This window comes from Sminthopsis crassicaudata, chromosome 4, assembly GCF_048593235.1.
Source record: "Sminthopsis crassicaudata isolate SCR6 chromosome 4, ASM4859323v1, whole genome shotgun sequence".
In the NCBI taxonomy this organism is placed as follows: Eukaryota; Metazoa; Chordata; class Mammalia; order Dasyuromorphia; family Dasyuridae; genus Sminthopsis; species Sminthopsis crassicaudata.
In genome coordinates this window covers 17,757,761-17,778,934 of record NC_133620.1, presented here as the reverse complement: position 1 = coordinate 17,778,934, position 21,174 = coordinate 17,757,761, and the positions used below count along the sequence as shown (strand labels likewise).

Here is a 21,174-nt window from a genome sequence, read left to right as displayed (position 1 = left end):
GAAGGAAGGAAGGAAGGAAGGAAGGAAGGAAGGAAGGAAGGAAGGAGGAAGGAAGAGGAAGGAAGGAAGGAAGGAAGGAAGGAAGGAAGGAAGGAAGAAAGAAAGAAAGAGAGGAAAATGAGGGAGGGAAGAAGGAGTGAAGGAAGAAGAAGGGAAGGGAAGGCAGGGAAGAGAGAGGAAGAGAAGGAGAAGGAGGGAGGGAGGGTTGGACAGAGACACAAAGATAGAAAAAGAGAAAGATAGTACTACCCAGGGTTGGCAGAAACCTATCCCACTCCTTTTGAGCATTATGGGACTAGACTGACACTATGTTAATCCAGTGGACTAGCTAGCAGGCCACTAGAAGAGATGGAATAAAGCCCTGGGCCTGGAATCAATTTGAGTTCCAATCCAGCCTGAGACATCAGATGTGACCCTGGTCTTTGCCTTAGGTTCCTCCTCTGTAAAATAGGGATGCTCACAGCTCTTCTCTCTCAGAATTGTTGTGATGATGAAATGAGGCAACATTTGTGAAAAAGTGCTTAGTGCAGTTCCTGACACATAAACGCTTATTCTTTCACTTTCCCCTCTTAATGGACACTGCGCAAACTAAATTTAAACCCGTCTGAATATTCAATAGTTCAGAGAATGTTATGGTCAGCTGTCTTTAAAAATACTATACAGCTTAAGCACATTAGTTAGGACTGCAGTATAAAGAAAAGAGCCCCCCTCCATCAAAAGACAGAGAGGGAGAATAGAGCCAGATGAAAGGCGAGACCAAACCGAGATCAGGGAGGTTCCCAGAAGGCCAGGGGAGCCTCTTGGGTTCCTAGGTTTGGGAGTTAGTAAGGAAGAGTTTTGCAACTGGAAGGGATCTTTGAGGCTCTTCAGTCTAACCTCATTTTACAGACAGGGAAACTGAGGCACTGAAGTGTTTAACTGACTCATCAAGGGTCGCAGATATAGGAAGCCCTGTGACAAGATTCAAAGTTAGTTCTTCCTGACTTTAAGTTCAGCCCTTTATTTACCAGTGCATGCTGCCTTTATGTCTTAGTCACATCAATAAATATTTATTCAATATCTGCCAGATGCCAGGCGCAGTGTGAGTATCCAGAGCAGTGGTCCTCAAACTTTTTAAACAGGGGGCCGGTTCGCTGTCCCTCAAACTGTGGGAGGCCGGACTAGAGTAAAAACAAAAGCTCCCACTCTGTCTCCGCCCCTCAGCCCATTTGCCATAACCTGGCGCCGCATAAACATCCTCAGCGGCCTCATCTGGCCCGTGGCCCATAGTCTGAGAACCTCTGATCCAGAGAAAGGCAAGAACGGTCCCTGCCCTCGCAGAGCTCACACTCTAATGGGGGAGACGTACTGAAAGAACCCGTGCCCAGTTATCACTGGAGGGAGGACAAAGATGATCCATTAAGTCCAATCCTTTCGTTTTCCAGGTCAGAAAACTGAGTCATAGAGAGTTGCTCACCCACATTCCCACCACCGGTGAGGAGAGCCGGGGCTCGATCTGCAGGCAGGGATCTCTACCACCACTTACCTCAGGGATCCACTTCAGTCCCAGGTCTTCTCAGCCCTTTTCTTCACTGGATCAGTCCAAGACCTAGAGGTTTCCTTGGGACAGGGACTTCAGGATTTCCCTCTACCACACCCCCCCCCTCTGCTTTGCTTAAAGAACTCCAGTAGAGGGGCAGTCACTTCTTCAAGGCGACCCATTCCACTCAGGGCCAGCACTAGTTGTTAGGGAGCTTTGATCCCTTAATTTAGAAAATATTAATATTCCCATCTTCTTGATTTTATTATTAAGTGAAAGGATTCTCTCTGCTCACTATACCTCCGTCCTGCCAAAAAGGTCTCTTTCACAGAAACACAGACTTTATAGACAAAAGGAGCCTGTGTTCAAGCCCCGTCGGACAAAGGATTCTGCTGTAGAGCCGCCTGATTGGTGGTAATAATTGTTAATATCTGTAAAGCTTTAAATAATTATTGTAAATAGGGAATATTTGTGTCTGACCAGGGGCAGAGCGGCCACAGCTCCCAGGGTCTTATCGGCCACAGCCGGACACAGTTACTCAACTTTAACACAGCCGTGTCATTTGGGTGCTCTTCCCGTACCAAGGACAACCACCAACTGACTGCAGAGTGCTTAGTACAGTGTCTAGCTGCTAGGAAGCACTACCTACATGCTAGTTATTATTATTATCATTATTATGGCTAATAACATCTCCTATTCCCACGGTACTTTAGCATTTGTAAGGTGTTCTACATATATCACCTCGTTTAATCCTCTCGATAATCCTGAGAAATGGGCACTATTGTTATCGCCATTTGTAGATGAAGAAACTGAGGCAGAGATGAGCTGATTGCCCAGGTTCGTATTGCTGGTAAGTGTCTGAAGAAAATTTGAACTCATGCCTTTGAGCACTCTTATCCACATAGTGAAGGACCTAAGGGACGGAAGGATTTCTCCACTCCTGGGCAAGGTGGCAAATGGGGAAGATATCACAGAAAGAACCTTAGGATTGGCCAGCTCAACTAAGGATGCCCAGTGGGTCAATCATCCTAGTCTGGTACAAACCAAGAATTCCTCTCGATGTAGCAAGTCAAATCAAACCGACAAGCATTTATCGAGCACCTCCTGGGTACCAGGCACTGTGCTGAGTGCCGGAAGCAAGGTAGAAGCTCTCCGTTCCACCGATAAAGGACTGGTTCCTAACCCTGCCTCGATGGTCCTGCTCTCCTGTGTATCCCAACCATAGGTCCTCCATCCCTGCTCCTCCTTGCCATTCCCCAAACCATCTACATTACCCCAGATCGACAGGAAAAGCTCCAAATAAAGAGGACCCTCCATGCTCCTGAATAAGGCTGTGTGACTCCAGCCAGGGCACCTCCTGCCTCTGAGAGGTGAAAGCGTCAGATGAGCCAGTCTCTAGCCCAGAATCCGCTCTTGTCATGGGAGTGCTATTAGCCCAGCCTCGCCCGCCATGGTGACGGGCACGGTAATTTGCACGCACAGAGTGGGAAGGGATAATATGTCTCCCTACAATTAGCAATAAGGATTCAGCTCTTTGGAAACAATTTACATGCTGGTTTTGATAATCGTCCCTTCTTACAAACATGGGGAGATGGATTTCCCAGCACTGACTAGAGTCGGCCCTGAATCTGGGAGATTCCCCTTCCTGGTCCTCTGGGCCACTGGAGATCATCAGAACGGGTTGTCTTTTTTCACGGGGTCACAGATCCGAGCTGACCTCAAACACCAGCTGGACTCAATTTAGAGATTTGTAAACGGAGGCTCAGAGGAGCAATGGAACTTTTTCAGGGTCACACAGAGCCCCATCCTTGAATCATAGAGTCAGTGTTCTCCATCGTGTCCAACTGGGGCTCTGGACTACATTTTGATTTGGTTTGTGGGTGCTTTGCCTCTATTGGCACTCCCACAATTTAGGCGTACACAGCAAGTACTTAATAAATGCTTATTGACTGACTTTATCAAAAATTCTTCTGTTAAAAACTCCCATATGTCAGACACATTTCCATCCCTTATAACAAAAAGACCTTTCTTTTTCATATCACTTTGTGTTTGTTGTTGCACAAATGGAGTAAACTTGGAAAACTAGTCCAAAAATTCCCTTAAAAAGAGATACAGGGTCTGCATGTGCTATTCCACAGAAATATAAAGGAAGGAAACAAGCATTTATTAAGCACCTACTATGGGCCAGGCATTAAGCTTTCCAAATATTAATGTCATTTGTTTGTCACCACAACCCTGGATGATAGATGCCATTATTACTCCCATTTAACAGTTGAGAAACCTGAGGCAGGATTTTTGTTGTCGTCGTTTTTTAGTGACTACCCAGAGTTCACACAGTTACTACCGGTCCTCCTGTTTTCAGGCCCAGCACTCTATCCATGGGCCCACCTTTGCTTGGAAGCACATACACCCAGATTTTGACTCACCTGAGGTGACTTTCCCAGCATTACACAGTGCAGGAAAGACTAGAATCCAATAATAGGGACTATAGCAGAATTCAGTTCCACTAGAACAGTGGATAGAGTAATGAACTTGGAATCAGGAAGCTGGGTTCAAATCTTGCCTCAAGTACATATTAGCTATGGAACTCTGTGCCTCAGTTTCCTAATCTATAAAATGGGCATAATAAGATCTCCTAACTCTCAAGATTGTTGTGAAATCTAAATGAGATAAATTATTAACCACAAAGTGCTATATAAATGCTATCATCATCAAATTGGACAAGTCGTGTTTCCTTTTTCCATAATTGGACCAGTAAGGATACTGATCTGTTCCCTTTTCCCTCCCTTTCTGGCTGTCATTTTTCTGCTGTTGTATTCCTGTATTCCCACACAGAGAGAGTCGTGATGTGAACAAATGGATGAGAATGAACAAAAAAGCATTTATAAGAGCTTGTGACCTGCAAGATTTTGTGATAAGAACTGCAGACACAGAATCTAAAACAATGAAAGTTCCTGACCCCAAAGAGCTCGCATTCTACTGGGGGGAAGCAACACGGATGCAGAGAAGTGAGCACAAAGTCATATGGGAGAGAGATCCCCACCAGGGAAGGAAGCAGGAGAGATTTCCTTTAGGAAGGGACAAGTGGGCTGAGCCTCCGGGAAATCTGTGAGAGGAAAGAGAATTCTAGCTTTGGGGGAGAGTGCGCACCACAGCACCAAGGCAGGAGATGGAACATTTTCTATCGGGAACATTAAACAAGATCGTTTGTCAGGAACATAGAGAATTAAAGGGGAAATAATGGGAAATTAGCCTAGAAAAAATGGGCTCGAGTCAGATTGCAAAAAGTTTAAGTACCAAAATGGAGCAATTTGTGGGAGATGTTTTGGAGGCAGACTCAGTAGTAATACTTGTGGCCGTTGGGCTCTCCATACATGTCTTGAATGCTCTCCCCATTCCCCTCCATCTCCTGCCGTCCTTGCTTTCCTTCAAGTCTCCGTTAAAATCCTACCTTTTCCCATAACACCTTTCACTATTACCCCAGAATACTTCTAATTTATGCCATATCTATATTTTGCATACATAGCTGTCACTACATTGTCTTTCCCAAGAAAGGAAGCTTCTTGGAGCATTTTTGGTTTTGTTTTTTTCTTTCTTTGTTTTTTTTTTTCCTTTTCTGTTTCTCTGCACCTTGACACAGTGCCTGGCACATAGTAGGTGCTTAATAAATGCTTCATGAGGGTAAAGGCAATAATGATGTAAAAGGAAATGAGGGAGAGGAGAGAATAAGAATGACTATGAGATTACACGTCTGGGTGAATGGAAGAATGAGATCATCTTTGAAAGAAGTGGGGAAATTAAGGCAGGGTGAGTTTTAGGGCAAAGAAAACGCGTTCTGTTTGGAGCTGTTGAGCTGGAGATGCCCTGGGACATCCAGGTAGAGTTGCCCAATGGATGGCCTGAATACAGAACTGGATATCAGGAGAGGAAGGAGGCCTGACTCTGTGAATATCTGTTGAGTCAGAGACCTCTCTGGCCTTTTTTTCTAACATAAATACGCTCCCTTGGCACAGTAACCGGTACACAGAAGTGCTTCAGAAATGTTTACTGACTTACTGACCTACTTCATAGAGATTCGAAGCTGACAAGCAAAAATGGAGGAAAGGAAGCCCGGGGCAGGTCCGGGGGGACGCCATGGAGCAGGAAAGGCATTGTAGGCCACCCTGGGCCCAGGAAGGAGCGTGGGACATGAATAAAACACAAGGAAGCTCTTCTCGTCCACACAGCAAACGTGGAAGGACTTTTCACAACAGAACCAGAAAGACTAGTGCTACATTAAAGCAATAGAGCTTGAATTATTCCAAGAACAGCGAAGACTTGAGAGAGAGAAAATGTCTGGCAAAGGCTCAGTCTGTCCCATAGACGAAAGACGAAATGCCATTTTATTCAACAAGGAGAAGCTTTAGACCTAAAGCAAAAGACCTTGGGGGAGGAGACAAAGCATGATGAGTGGGGAACAAGGGGATCTCAGAGACCTTGTGGGCAATGATGACCTCTAAGTCATGGCAGGTGAGCAGCCCCCGGACTTGGCAAACTCTTCTCTCAGTCAAGGAGTGGGACATCTCAGGTCCTGTCACCCCCAGGCTGGGACATTCACTGAGCCACCAAAAGTTCTACCTAGGGGACGGGCTCCTGCTCAGATGAGGCTCCCATGTCATAGGAGGAGAGCGAGGTGTCTAGAGAACCAGGGACAAGTAGAAAATGCCAACTGGGGGTAGGGAAGTTTTCGGGAGAAGAAATGGTAGATCAGAAAAGAGGGTTCTCCTCTCCCAGCTTTGTTGTATGTGACTCCTTTTTGTGCACCCAGTGGTCCGGCCAAACACGCCTGCTCGATGTTCCCAACATATAACCCTCCATCTTCCATCTTGTGCCTCTTTCCTGGCCGTCTCCCAAGCCTGGAACCAATCACTCAGTCAGTCAGTCAACAAGCAGCAGTTAAATGTCTACTCTACTCCAGTGGTTGTTGCAGTCATATCCAACATGAGCCCATCTGGGGTATTCTTGGCAGACATATTGGAGGGGGTTGCCATTTCCTTCTTTGGCTCATCTTAAAGACGAGGAAACTGAGGCAAACAGGGTGAAGTGACTTGCTCAAGGTCACACAGTAAGTATCTGAGGATGGATTTGATCGGTCTTCCTGACCCCATACCTGGTGCTCTGTCCATCACCTACCTACATTAGGAACATGGGCAAACTCTTTTTTTTTTTTTCCCTGAGGCTGGAGTTAAGTGACTTGCCCAGGGTCACACAGCTAGGAAGTGTTAAGTGTCTGAGACCAGATTTGAACTCTGGTCCTCCTGAATTCAGGGCTGGTGCTCTATCCACTGCGCCCCCTAGCTGCCCCATCACATGGGCAAATTCTGACTCTATTTCAAGGGAAATTTCTTACAGATAAGAGTGATCCTGTGGTGGATTATGGTGGAATCCTGAGGTGGGCGTCCTGCAGAGCCGTCCACGAGGAAGGTCTTTAGGCAGTAGCCAGATGGAAGAAGACTCACACAGGACCACAATATCAGAGGTGGCAGAGACCTCCAGGGGCTGTGAGTGCAGCCCCTTCACTTTCATGATGAGGAAACTGAGGTCCAGGAAGCTTAAGTCATTTGTCCAAAGTCAGATAGCCTGTAACTGGTGGAGCTGGGATCTGGCCACAGTTCTTAAGACCACCTCGCAGACCCACTCACTGGACCCAGTCTCTTCCATCCCTGAGATGTGGGGATTGCTTGGAAACCAGTGCCCGCGGAGTCAGCTGCAGAGCGCACTCCCGTGGTGAAATCATCTGTGGCTGGAGGCCCGCCATCCATCCCCCACTGCGAAGGTCTGGCTCTAATGATGGTTCCCGTTGCAGAGACTTGGCGGTGAGGAGGCTGGGGTGTCAGCCCATCCCCGGCATTCAGAGAATATATATTAGCACCGAGTGCACCGGGGAGAGCTGGCTGGTCGGGACCCTTGCCGGCTCCTTTCCCGCCTGGCAAACTTGGAATCAGAGGGCCAGATGCTTGGGAGTTGATTGGAGGCCTGGGAAGGCTCCAGTTTGGCTTTGGACGGAAATAAAGAAATAAAGGAAAGAATGAAAGAATAAAGCTTGTGGAACCCCAGCGTGTCCTATTTACAAACTGCCCATGCTCCTTCCGGATTTTATTTTTATTTTCTCCTTCAGTGAAAGCTGGGGAGTAATCAGGATGACTGATGTGCCAAACCAAGGTCTCGTTCTCATTTTTCATCCTTCCTCGCCCCCTCGGTCCCTTTTGTGTGAGAGGACGCCCTCAATTATACTCTCTGGGGGTGTCCCAGCCAAAAAGGAGATGGAATCAACCATCTGTTACCAGCTCAGTGAGCAATTTAATTTTCTCATGTTCTCAATGAGGAAGCCCTTGAACGTACATAATTTACCACCAGACCTGGAGGAGCAGGGTGTGGGTAACTCCAGCCCTAGGGGCCGGCCTAAGATATCTCCTACCCAGCTCACCCTGGGGCCACCCTCACCTTTAACAGGTATGGGCCAGGTATCCAAGGAGGATGGCTCTTAAAAACAATCATCAGTGTCTGTTGAGCAGCGCCTCAACCCGTTAGAGCATATGTACGGCCTTGCACACAGTAGGAGCTTCACAAATGTTCTTTGGGTTGAACTGACAAGAAGACAATAATTGTCTTCTCGAATCTTTGTGTCTTCCTAAGTGCTTCTCACGAAGCGCTTCAAGTCCTACTAAAATTTCAATTATATCTGCTGCATTAAGAAAATATCCAAAGACCAGATTTCTCAGCTTCGTATTCAAGGCTTCCCATAATCCTCCCTTTCTGGCATCATCTGCCAAGGCTCCCCTTGGGCACCAGACTAGCCATGGCACAAATAATGATGGTTTCAGCATCCTGCAATTCCCCTTCCCCAACCATCTTGGATGTCATTTCTTCCCTTTCACCTTTGTAGCTTTTTATCCATCTCTCAATTCCAGAATTAACAGCCATGTCCCTGATCTCCCAGACCGGTCCTCCAGCCTGGAGTTTTGACACTATTCAACTGCATAACTCTGAACAAATCAATTCTTCCTCTTTGAAAGGGGCCAGAATGGCTGGGTGGCCGTGGGCAAGTCATTAAAACCCTCATTTTGCTTCAGTCTCTTCATCTCTAAAATGGGGGGCCTGATAGAGGGTTTTATGAGGATCACATGAGATCATAATTTTGTAAATTGTTTAGAGCCGAGCCTGGCTTACGTATCTATTTTGCCATTGTTCTGTTCAGTGATTTCAGTCATGTCTGAGTCTCTGTGACCCTATTAAAGATTTTCTTGGCAAAGCAAATCCAAGCTTGGCCATTTCATTTTCCAACTCATTTTGCAGTTAAGGAAACTGAGGCAAACAGAGTTAAGTGACATGCCCACAGTCACACAGCTCTAAGTTACAAATGGTTGAGGCTGGATTTGAACTCAGGTTTTCCTCTCTCCAGATCCACACTCTCCCCACTTTCCCTTCTAACTGCCTACAGAGGACATGCTCCTGTTTGTTGATGTCCTTCCTCAAAGATGATGGCCAGTGCTGCAGAACGTCCTCCGGCGGTGGTCTGACGAGGACGGAGGACAGCGGGATGGATTATTGATTCTTCTGATAACCTGAAAACTCCATCTTCATTAACTCAGCCCCAAATCCTAGAGGGTTTTTGGTCACCCTGTCACACTACTGACTATTGAGTTTGTGGCCCATTCAGTCCCTCCGGGCTTTTCTCCAAGAACAGCTACTGCTTCGTTACATTTTCTGTGTGTGTGAGACTGTGTGTGTGTGTGTGTGTGTGTGTGTGTGTGTGTGTGTTTTCTCTCCTTTTCTTATCCCTAGGAAACTTGATACTGTTTCCATCTGACAGGGTTTGTGTAACAAATGCCCCCCCTTGAAGTTTCTTTACTATCAAAATCTAAACCAATGGCTGCCCTCCTAGGAGGTAGCATCTCATGGGGTTCCCCCGTGCTGTGAGAGAAATAGGAGATGAGGAAGAGGGACCGGAGGCATGGGGGGGGTAAAAAAAAAAAAAAGAATGGTATAAGATAAGGGGAGAAGGAAAATGTGAGAGAAAGCAGATGGGAAGGATTTAAAACAGGCAAAGGAAAAAGAGAAGGCAGAAGAAGGTAGACCGTAAGGAACTGAAGAAAGATGGAGATGATGGTAACGGCCCATACTCCCTGGGCAGAGGTTGGTGGATCGCTAGAGCTCAGGAGTTCTGAGCTGCAGTCAGGCTGGAGACCATTGGTGTTTGTGCTGAAGTGGTCCCGATATAGTAAGACCTAGAGAATTTGGGATGGGGATGGAAGGGGGCGAGATCTGACTGCCAAAGAAGGCGGAACCAGGCTGGGCTGGAAAAATGGAGCAAATTAAAGTTTCCAGGCCAATCAGTCTTGGGACTGGACCTGAAAATGAATGGCCAGTGCACTTCTAGTCTGGGAAAGGAGAAAGGGAAGAAAGGAAACTGAGCAACAACAGTTTCTTCAACTAAGCTTCGCTCTTTTAAGTGTCTAGGACTTGGAGAGGGAGAAGAAAGGGAGGAAGTGAGAGAGGGAGGGGGAAAAGAGAAGGAGCAGATCAGACAGAGACACAGAGTGAGAGATCAATTATAAGCACTTCCTATGAGTATTTACAATTATAGGTACTTAGCAGGCCTTGTGTTGGGAATAAAATCCGGGCTCCCATGGTCAGCCCCCAGTGGTCTCCTCTGATGGACCATTAGTCTGCTGTTTGCCCATTGGTCTTGAGTGCTGACAGTATCTACCATTTCCTAATGCCGCTGGCTTGGTGAAGTTATACCATAAGGACAGAGGAGGAAAATGTCTAAGAGTCAGTCTACAATTTAAGCTGGACTAGAAAATGGAGCTGAAGCAAGGATGGAATAAACTGTCTTCCATTAACCTGTTTTACCAAGGCTAGAGTCAGACTCCCACAGGGCTTGCATCAGAGAAGGTAAGAAACGAGAAAAAAACAAAAACAAAAAATCCACATTCACTCAACCTGAGTTTTAAGGGTCAGAGACAAAGGGAGGATGACAAGGCTGGGAAGATCACAGCATCTCTGAGTCGGAAGAGACCCCAGAGGGGAGGAAGGGGAAGCATCTAGTCCAATGTGGACAAGAACAAGAGCTCTCCAACCTCTGGCGCAAGGGGCCATAACAGTTTACACTCAAGGACTTGTGGGAATGGCAGCCCACCAGTTTTTGTGGCAGCCCATCCTACTATATACTAGTTGTCCTAGTATATAGTCTGCAATGTCTCTATGTCAGTTATCCTCATCACTCTCAATTCTATCTTCTGTGGCCAAGCAGAAACATAATGTCTCTGAACTAGAAGGAACCTCAGGCCCCGTGAAATCCAATTCAGACCTTTACAAGACTCCTCCCTTGAATCATTCCCCCCAAATGTCCATATAGTCTTTACTTGTAAACATCCAAGGAGGGGATGATATTACCCCCTTTTACAGATGAGAAGACTGAGCTTGAGAGAGACTAAGTCACTTGCCCACCTAGTAAGGGTCTGGGGCAGCCCTTTGTGCTCTCCTTCTTTGTCCCTACATCATGTCCAAATCTGCCTCTGTAACTTCCAGCTCTTGCCCCCTGGAGCCAACATGCTTCATCTCAATTCCTTGGGATAGTCCTTCAACAATTTGAACTCACTGCCATGTTTCCCTGGAGTATTCTCCTCTCCAAGCTAAACCCCCTCAGTTCCTTTGACCCATTTTCATAGTACATAATCTCAGGGCCCTTATCACCCCCCCATTGCTTTTCCAGACCCCCTCCAATACCTTTCCTAGGATATGGTGCTCATAATAAGCCTGATTCCCCTTCCAGATGTTTTTATCTCCCAAGCCTAAGGTCGTTATTCCATTCAGAATGGGAGACAATAATAGCAATCATTTATAGAAGCATCCTCTCATTGGACTCCAGTGAGTCGGTACCAGAGCAATGATTATCATTCTACAGCAATTTGAGAAAATGGAGGCTTGAAAGGTTCACTAACTCCCCCATGGTCACCCAGCTCCAGCCAGAGTGAAGATTCCAGGCCCAGGGTCATGGCTGTTTCCTCCCATTGGACTGTGAGGTCTTTAAAACCGGGGCTCCCTCTCCCCTTTTCTGTATCCCCCAAACTCAGTACAGTGTCTAGCATAGAAGGGCTTCATAAATGCTTTTCAACTTACTGAGAAAGGAAGGCAAAGCTGAGTAATGGAAAGTGTGGATTAGAGTCTGGTGATCTTTATCCACAAGAAAAATTAGAGATGGTCGCCAGAGAGAAAGCAGCCGGCATTAGAATCAAAGAAGGCTTCCTGCAGGAGCTGGGATCTTAGCTGGGACTTGAAGAAGCCACCAGAGGCAGACATGAGAGAGGAGAAAAGACTGAGGAGATTCAGAATTCAGGATTGGAACCCTGGTCTTGTGATTCAGCATTCCTAGCACTCGCAGGCTGGCTCTGGGAAGCCCAGGCAAATTCAGAAAGCCCCGGGTTGCTGCCTCAAAGAGGGCTGGGAAGGCAAGAAATGATCAATGGATTTAATTATTTCCCTACCTGCCGCATCACCGGGGAAGTGCATCGACTCTTCCAATTACAGGTCATTCTGGAGACGAATGCAAAATTGATAAAGTTTCTCTTCTTCTCAGGGCGTGTCTCCTTTTGGGGTTCTGAGGGTTTGTTCCCAGGGGGAAAAAAGCTGAAAATGAGGCTGGCTCCTTCAGTCCTGGTGTGGATGTAATTGAAAACCCAATAAGCCTCAATTACAAACACCTTCTGCTGGTTCTGAGCAGCTCTGGGGGTGGCAGAGAGTAAAAAAATCACAATAATAAGTCAAATGGACAGACCACTCTCCTTGCAACCACCCTGTGACGTGGAAGGGCAAGGATTATTGCGCCCCGCTTGACAGATGAGGAAACGGTGCCAGAAAAGTTGTCAAGACCAAGATCAACTGGCTAGCAAGTGACAGAGCTGGAATTCAAACCTCGGCCTTCTGAGTCATAGGATCTAGAACTGAAAGAGATTTTAAGAGTGATATTTTCCCAATTCTGTGATCTTACGGATGAAGAAAAAGAAGAAATGATAAGTTCATTAATAAGTGTGTCAGGATTTGAATCCAGAGCCTTTGCCTTCAAATTCAGGCCTCTGGCTCTCTGAAGATACAGATTCTGAGTTTAAGCCCCTGATTTTACAGATAAGAAAACTGACGTACAGAAAAAGATCACTGGGATAAAAAAAAAAAAAAAAAAAAATCAATGAGGTAGAATTTGAACCCAGGTCCCTGGACTCCAGAATTGATGCTCTCTTGTTTGAACCAGATAGCTTTCCCATTATACACTCAGCTTCTTCAATCAACAAGCCTTTATTAAACACCTATTATGGGCCTAACATTGTACTAAGAACTGAAGATACCAGAAAAAGCAAAACACAATATTCTTAGTAGGAACCCAAGATTGGGAGATTGTCTCATGCACCTTTTACAGAGGAGAGGAAGGTTTAGAGAAGGTGAGGGACTTCTCCATAATCCCACTGGGCTGGGACTTAGATATCTTTGACATGAAGCCCAGAACATCCATTCTAGTTATTTTCCCTATTGCCTGTTTCTAAGATCTCATAGTCTCTATTTTCCTCTCCATCTCTTTGTATCTCTGCCTTGGTCACTTTGTCTGTCTTTGTCAATCTCTCTGTTTCTCTGTCTCTCTCTCTGTCTCTCTTTCTCTGTCTCTCTCTCTCACTTTGTCTCTCCTCTCTCTCCCAGCTCTGCCCACCAGTTGATTTTTCTCAGGATTCTCCCCTAGTCTTGGGCCATGTGACTCAGTTGCTAACTCATGAAAAATTCCTACATAATGGCAGAAATTAGTTATTGACTAACACCTAACACCCTATACCAAGATAAGGTCAAAATGGGTTCATGATTTAAACATAAAGAGTGATATTATAAGCAAATTAGAAAAACAAAAGCTAGTCTATCTCTCATATTTGTGAAGAAGGAAGGGATTTGTGACCAAAGAAGAACTGGAGTTCATTATCAAACACAAAATAGATCATTTTAATTATATTAAGTTAAAAAGGTTTTGTACAAACAAAACTAATGCAGACAAGATTAGAAGAGAAGCAATAGACTGGGAAAACATTTTTACATTCAAGAGTTCTGATAAAGGCCTCATTTCTAAAATATATAGAGAATTAACTCAAATTTATAAGAATATAAAAAAATTCTCCAATTGAAAAATGGTCAAAGTTTATAAACAAATAATTTTCAGATGAAGAAATTAAAACCATTTCTATTCATATGAAAAAAAAATGCTCTAAATTGCTATTGATCAGAGGAATTGCAAATTAAGACAACTCTGAGATACCACTACACACCTCTCAGATTGGCTAAGATGACAGGAAAAGATAACCACGAATGTTGGAGAGGATGTGGGAAAACTGGGACACTAATACATTGCTGGTGGAGTTGTGAACTGATTCTATCATTTTGGAGAGCAGGATGGAACTATTCCCAAAGGACTATCAAACTGTGTATATGCCCTTTGATCCAGCAGTGTTTCTACTGGGCTGGAGGCCCAGTAGAGAGGATTGGCAGGAGGATTTCAGAGAGGCCTGGAGAAACTTGCAGGAACTGATGCTGAGTGAAATGAGCAAAACCAGGAGATCATTGGACATGGCAACAAGACTGTACGATGATCAATTCTGATGGACATCCAGATCAAAACTATTTTTGCAATTAAAAAAAAAAGTTGTTTTAATTGTAATCTCATCTCAGAAATTTACTAGTTGTGTGCTATGAATTAAATCACTTGACCTCAGTTTCCCCATGATGACAGTACATACTTCCCAGAGTTGTGAGGATCAAATGAGATATTTGTAAAGTACTTTGAAAATGTTTAAATGCTCTATAAATGCTGTTTTTAAAGAAAATTCCAATACCAAATATTGATAAATATAACTTCTATGAACAAAAGTTAAAGATAAGTAAAACATAAATAAATAAGATAAATATAACTCACATAAACAAAAACTTTGGGGGATCCTCAATAAATTCTAAAAGTATAATAGGGTCGCAAGACCAAAATGTCTGAGAAGAAAACTGACTCAGAGAGACCAAGAAATATGTCCAGTCACACAGCAGATCCATATTCATATGGTCGTTTCTTCCACTATATTCACTGTTTACCAGCATCTGATTAGAGAGAAGGAACCCATACTTAGAAAAGTCCAGTCTCGGCCTTGTCAGACTCCCTTATTGATTAAGACTACCATTTTCTATGCATCTCCCCGACCTTTCTCTCCAAGGCAGTCAGCATTTCAGATAAATAAATTCATCTCCCGGACTGGTGATCTTTGTCCTGATAGAACCCCAGTAAATGAAAGCTCTGTTCTCCAAGCTCCTTTTCCCAACATAGACCACTGCAAATAATCCTTACTTTCCCCCCACCCCTTCTGCAATTAAGCCTCCCAATTAACCGTGAGAGGAAGCCCATTAGTAACCTGTTGATGAAAGGGCTACATTTTCATTAGCTAAAAGCCCCTGGCTGGGGAGCAGCCAGGGAAGAGAGGGGGCCCAGCTTTCTCCTTCTCATCAGTTCCCTATTGGTCTTTATTCACTAGTAATGACCGATCAATCTCTTCTAGGCTGGAGGGGAGAGAAAAATCAAAGAATAAGGTCTCCTTTGCTGCCACAAATGTTTAAAGGAACACTCGGAGAGGGGGAGAAAAATCTTCCTGCTCCTGAGGGGATGAAATAATGGTGCATTTCCAAGGAAATCTGAAGCTGTTTTGTAATACATCAGCCAATGAGCACATACACGTTATTTGTCAAAAAAAAAAAAAAAAAAAAAAAAAGTCAGAACTGATCAGCTCTTCAGCTCCCATCAACCTGGGAGCTGAGAGGCAAGAGTAAGGGAAGGAGGCCAGAACTCTGAGCCTTGCCTGACTCTCCAGTGGACATAGCCTTGGATTTGAAGTCACAGGACCCAAGTTCGAACACTGACTCCTCTCCCTACCATTTGGGTGGTCTCTGATCTTCAGTTTCTTTACTCATTAAAGAATTCTTTAATTAAAATTAAAGAGTGAGATCCTCATTCTTTACAATGAGCAGATAAGCACTCGGTTCTCTGAGGAACTTTGACCCTGTGATCGGTGTTTGATCCCCAGTTCTGTCCCATGACTTCTCCTCATCCAGGAAAATAGGAGAATGGTACAAGATGGCTCCAGACTCCGATCTGTCCCTGCATCTCCTGATCCAGTCCCGTCAAGGACTTTGACGACGAATGTCCCTTGGGGCTTGGTGTCCTGGTCCCAGCTCCGCCATCAGCTCTCCTCTGGGGCCATGGAGAAAGCATTCTGCCCCTTCCGTGGAGATTATATTGTTGTGGCCTTTCACAAAATATCCATGACAACCATATCCCCCAGCCAATCTCAGGGATTCTTGTGAAGGACGAATGAGATAATTTTTATGAAACAGCTTCGAAAAGTTCCAAATGCTGTCAAAATTAACAGGAAGGCTTTTTGTTACCTACTCAGTGTCAGAAATGGGAGAGCCCATTTAGTTTGGCCCCTCTGTTTGAGTTTCCTCATCTTTGAAATGGGGATCACAATAGCACCCATCTCTCGAGTTGTAAGGATTGAATGAGATCCTAATTGTACAGCGCTTAGTACATAGGAAGATCTACATAAACAAGCCACTTTTCAGTCATGTCTGACTCTTCCTGACCCCATTGTGGGGTATTTGCCATTTCCTTCTTCAGCTCATTTTATAGATTAGGAACTGGGGCAAACCGGGATAAGTGACTTGCCTGAGGTAACACATGTCTGGGGTAGAATTTGAACTCAGGAGAATCTTTCTGACTCCAGGCCCAGTGCACTATGCATTATGGCACCACCTAATGTACTTTTGCAAAAAGTTGGCACCTACTGAATACCTAGGAAAAATGACAGATTTAGACAAGCATACCTTGTTTATTGAGTTCTATTTTATTACAATTAATAGTTATTGAAATTTTTACAAATTGAATGTTTTTAGCAACCCTGAATGGCTTAAGCAAATCTATTGATATGGTTATTCTTTTCTTAATATATTTTATTTTTGTGACACCATTTTCCCAACAGCATGCGCTCGTATCATGTCTTTATGTCGCATTTTGGTGTTTCTCACAATGTTTCAGACATCTTCATTATTATTATATGTGTGTAGGAAAGCTATGATCGGTGATCTTTGATGTTCCCTTTGGAACTGTTTTGAGGTACCACAAAACTCACCCATATAAAATGGTGACCTTAATCAATAAACACCGTACATGTTCTGAGTGCTCCAGCAATCTGCCCGTGCCCCCTCTCTCTCCCTCTATTCTCTGAGATACAACAGCATTGAAACTAAGCCAATCAATAGCTCTCCAATGGCCTCTAAGTGTTCAAATGAAAGAAAAAGTCAATTGAAGCTATGAACTTCATTGTTGTCTTATTTATTTTATTAAAGCTTTTTATTTTTAAAGCATATACATGGATAATTTTCTCAACATTTTCCTTTGCAAAACCTTGTATTCTAATTATTCCCACCTTCCCCACACCCCTTTCCCTAGATGGCAAGTTATCTAATATAGGTTAAACATGTGCAATTCTTCTATACTTATTTCCACAATGATCATGCTGCACAAGAAAAATCAGATCAAAAAAAAAAAAAAAAAAAAGAGAGAGAGAGAGAGAGAGAAAATAAAAAGCAAGCAAACCTTGTTGTCTTATTTTAAGAAATTACCCCAGCCAGCTCAGCCTTCAACAACCAGCAGCCAGCAAGATCGAGGCACGACCCTCCACCAGCAAAAAGATTCAGACTCACTGAAGACCCAGATGACAATTATCTTTTCACAATAAAGTATTTTAATTAAGTAATTTTATTTTATTTTTTAATATAAATTATATATAAAATATATATTAAATAATAATAATAATATGTAATAAAATAATTTTACTTAATTAAACCCATTGGCTTTTTAGACATAGTTCTACTGCACACTTGCTATGAGTATAGTGTCAACATAACTTTTAGACACACTGGAAAACCAAAAAGTGTGTCGACTCGCTTCATTGCGATATTCACTGTTTGAAACTGAATCTGCAATCTCCCAGCATTCCAAAAACTAGCAACCTCATAAAGTTGCTCATGCCCAAGCAAAGAAGACAGACCTCAGAGCATCCCGGTTTGCTGGCAGGATTAATATTTTCATGTGCAGGAGACTCTTTGAAGAGAGATTGTGTGGGTAACATGTGGCCTAAAAGACTTCAAGGATTGGCCCTCCGAACAGCTGGGCCAGGAGGCCCACCCCTGCTTCCTGAGAGCCTGGAAACAAGGCTGAGCTTCTGGTCTGTGAATCAGCTGCTCCTGCTCCCTACCGTCCCACCGCCAACATATTCTGCAAGTCCGTGGTCACTGGGAGGGAGGAAGGGGATTAACGACAAATATAATATTTTTAGCTTGGGTTAGTATCTGTCAAAGTGGGAAAATCATACTTGCACTCTCTCCATCACAGATAAATCTGTGTCCTATCTCTATATTGTGAGGAAAATGCATCGTACAAAAGTACAGGAATCTCAGATGTCATTATCATCATAAAATAGTAGTAGATACAGCACTGGTCCTGACATGAGAAAGACCCAAATTCAAATATGATGTCAGATATTCACTAGTTGTGTGACCCTAGACAAGCCACTTACCTTCACACACACACACACACACACACACACACACACACACACACAAAAGCCGGTTGTTAAATATTTAACAGCATGCCCTTGCATGTCATCCAACCTATCCCAGATGGGATTCCCCTTTGCAGTCTCCCTAACCCCTCCTGAAGGGATCCAGGCTTCTCCCCTATGGTTCCACCATATTCGCTTGTGTCCTCCTGCCCAATGTTATTCCTGAATATCCAAGAAAGAAGGGTCCCTTTCCCCACATTAACTGAGATCCCCCAGTGGGATCACTTGTAGCACAGTGTCAGAGCTGAGAGGTACATGGACTACCTAAGAGCCTAGTGTTTATAAGGCTGGAGCTGGGAAGAGTCTTGGAGACCCCACTCCTTCATTTTACAAAGGTTCCTGCTAGAATTTTGACAGCACTAAAAAATTTACTTCACATATAATCTCATATGTTCCTCCACATATATACAACCTTATGAAGTAGATGACATCATTATCTCCATTTTACAGATGGGGACATAGAGGCAGAGCAGGTTAAGGGATATACTTGGGGTCACACAATTTCCGAGGCAAGATTTGAACTTAGCTTCCAATCTCCGAGTCCAGTACTCTGTCCACTGTGCTTCTTAGTTATCTCATGAGGACCTTGAACTCAGAGAGGAAAAGCAGCTTTCCCAAGCTCCCATAGTGCAATATTGCAGGATCAGGATGAGACCCAAGGTAGCCAGACCATTTCCCACTGTGCCCACAGACTCAGCTTCATGTTTTTAATATACAAGCAGTCAGAGGACTGAACATGCTCCAAGAGGCAAGCAAAGCTGAAATGTTCTGAAGAGACCTGAATACTCTACAATCTTCTCTCTGTGTTTGGCTGGATGTTTCCTTGTGGATTTCTTTCTTTCTTTCTTCCTTTCTTTTTTTAACTAAGGAGAACAACTGGTACACATTAGGAATCAAAAGCTAGGATCTACAGGGGGTTCTTAATTACGAATTAAAAACAAAGCAATTTCTAGGGTAGCATTTTCCCCCAAGTCTTGTGGCTTTCTAACACTGCAGAAATACCCTTTCGACTCCTATTATCCTCTAAACAGACCCGTAATTAGCACATGGGGAAGGGATGTTGGTCCCATGGCACCAATATGGAGCATGAGGTAGAGGGAGGGAGATGACGCTTCCTTCCCACAGCGACAAACCTTCTCTCCCTGGGAGGATCCTCAGGAGGTGAGCAGCACGCCTCCTCCGGCCTCCGGTCCTGGGCCTCCTTCCTCATGGCCCCCATCTCCTAGGGTTGAGCCCCCGGGATGTTGGGGAGGATGGGTGACCCCTTGACTGCCCCCCAAGTTGCCATCTTCCTCTGCATCTCTAACAACCCTTTCTTCTCTGTCTCCTTTTCCCCCTGCACCCCCTGAATTTTCCCCCACACAATTTTTACCAGTTACGGTTCTGCCTCCAAATAATTCATAAAGTCCCAAGTACGGCAGCTTTGAACGTTACATGATGAATTTATTAAATGCTCAAAGAGAAAGGGAGGCTCTCCAGAAAGAGATTAGCCAATGTGAAATGCCCAAAACTTCCTCCCTTCTTCTCTCCACCTCCTAACTTCTCTGCTTTCTCCAAGTCACAGGTAAATCACCCTTCAGCAAGAAGCCCGTCCTGATTTCCTTTAATGCTGGTGCCGTCTCTCCATTATTTTCAATTTATATTTTCATCTATACAGTGTCCCTAAAGTCTTAGTGCAGTTTTAAGCTTTAATAACCTCAGAAATATAAATACCAGCAGTTTACAAAGAACGTCATTTTCAAGATTAAGTATTCAAATTTCTTTTTAACTTATTGTGAATTCTGAATAATAAAATATACATGAATTCTGAAGAACATATACTAATATTTAAAATAATATCGTATATTCTGAACAATATAATATGGTTGAATTCTGAATAATAAATAATACCATCATATGCAATGATATATAATATGTACAACTATGAATTCTGGATAGTCATCTGTTCTGTCTCCCTGAGAGTAGGGCGCCTTTTCTTTAAATGGCCCAGTGGACCTGAAGTTGAACCCTTCCTTGGACATTTATCATCTGTAGGACTTTAGGCAAAATATTTGATCACTATAAGCCTCAGTTTCCTTATCTGTAAAATGGAGATAATAATAATAATAGCACCTACTTTCCAAGTTTGTTGTAAATCTTAGCATTCTATAAACGGTATCTATCCTAAGTAGCAGGAGTCTCCGCCGAGCTTAGCATAGTCTCTAGCACACAGGATGTACATAGTAATTGCCTATCGATCGACTAATAGGACTTCTCTTCTAACACAAGAAATAACAGGTAAGGAGAACCAATGACAGCGTCCAACAAAGGGGAGGATGTGTCTCACTTGTAGACCCCTTACCTTCCTACTGAGAGGAGTCATCCGGTGGATTTAGGGTGCTCATTACAATGAATCAGAGTTGCCTTTGATTGTTCTTTTTGGTTGTATGCTTTTTTTTCATGGCTTGTTCTAGTCAGGAAGAGAACGAGGAGGATGGAGAAGCTGGGGATGGAGACGTCTCACAGAAGGAAAAGATGGGGAGAAGCAAATCATCAGAAGTGTCCAGCTGGATAAATGTGGCGGCACGAGGGCCGAGGGAATGAGCTGGGCCAACCTCTCGATTTTCCGGACGGCGGCCAGCCTTACCCTCAGACCCCACCTCCATCTTGGGTTCCCCCTCTCTGAGGGCAGAAGCCCTCATCGGCTTTAACCATTCTCCTTCCCAGCCTTGGAAGACCCTGGCTTTGGGGGAAGATTGGGATCTCAGGCCACCTGACAGTTATAAATGATGCGTGTGGCCCTCCTGACAGGCGGCTCAGCCCGTGACGGATGAGCCACTGTCCCGAGCAGCTAAGCCCATGTATTTAGTAAATGACAATACAGCGATGCTGATCGAACCTGCCAGCATGGGCAGCAGGAAAGGGGGGCCGAATACAAGTTTCCTA

The 21,174-nt window shown here is 44.3% G+C and overlaps 1 protein-coding gene across 1 annotated transcript in view; it reads right to left on the bottom strand.

Annotated features, from left to right (window-relative positions):
* Window positions 1–1,153: 1,153 nt before the first annotated feature.
* Window positions 1,154–21,174, bottom strand: part of MYSM1 (Myb like, SWIRM and MPN domains 1) — a 246,171-nt gene continuing 226,150 nt past the window's right edge. The window contains exon 21 of the transcript XR_012481847.1: window positions 1,154–1,218. The gene's annotated coding sequence lies outside the window, so the exon portion shown is untranslated. The remainder of the gene's footprint in view (window positions 1,219–21,174) is intronic.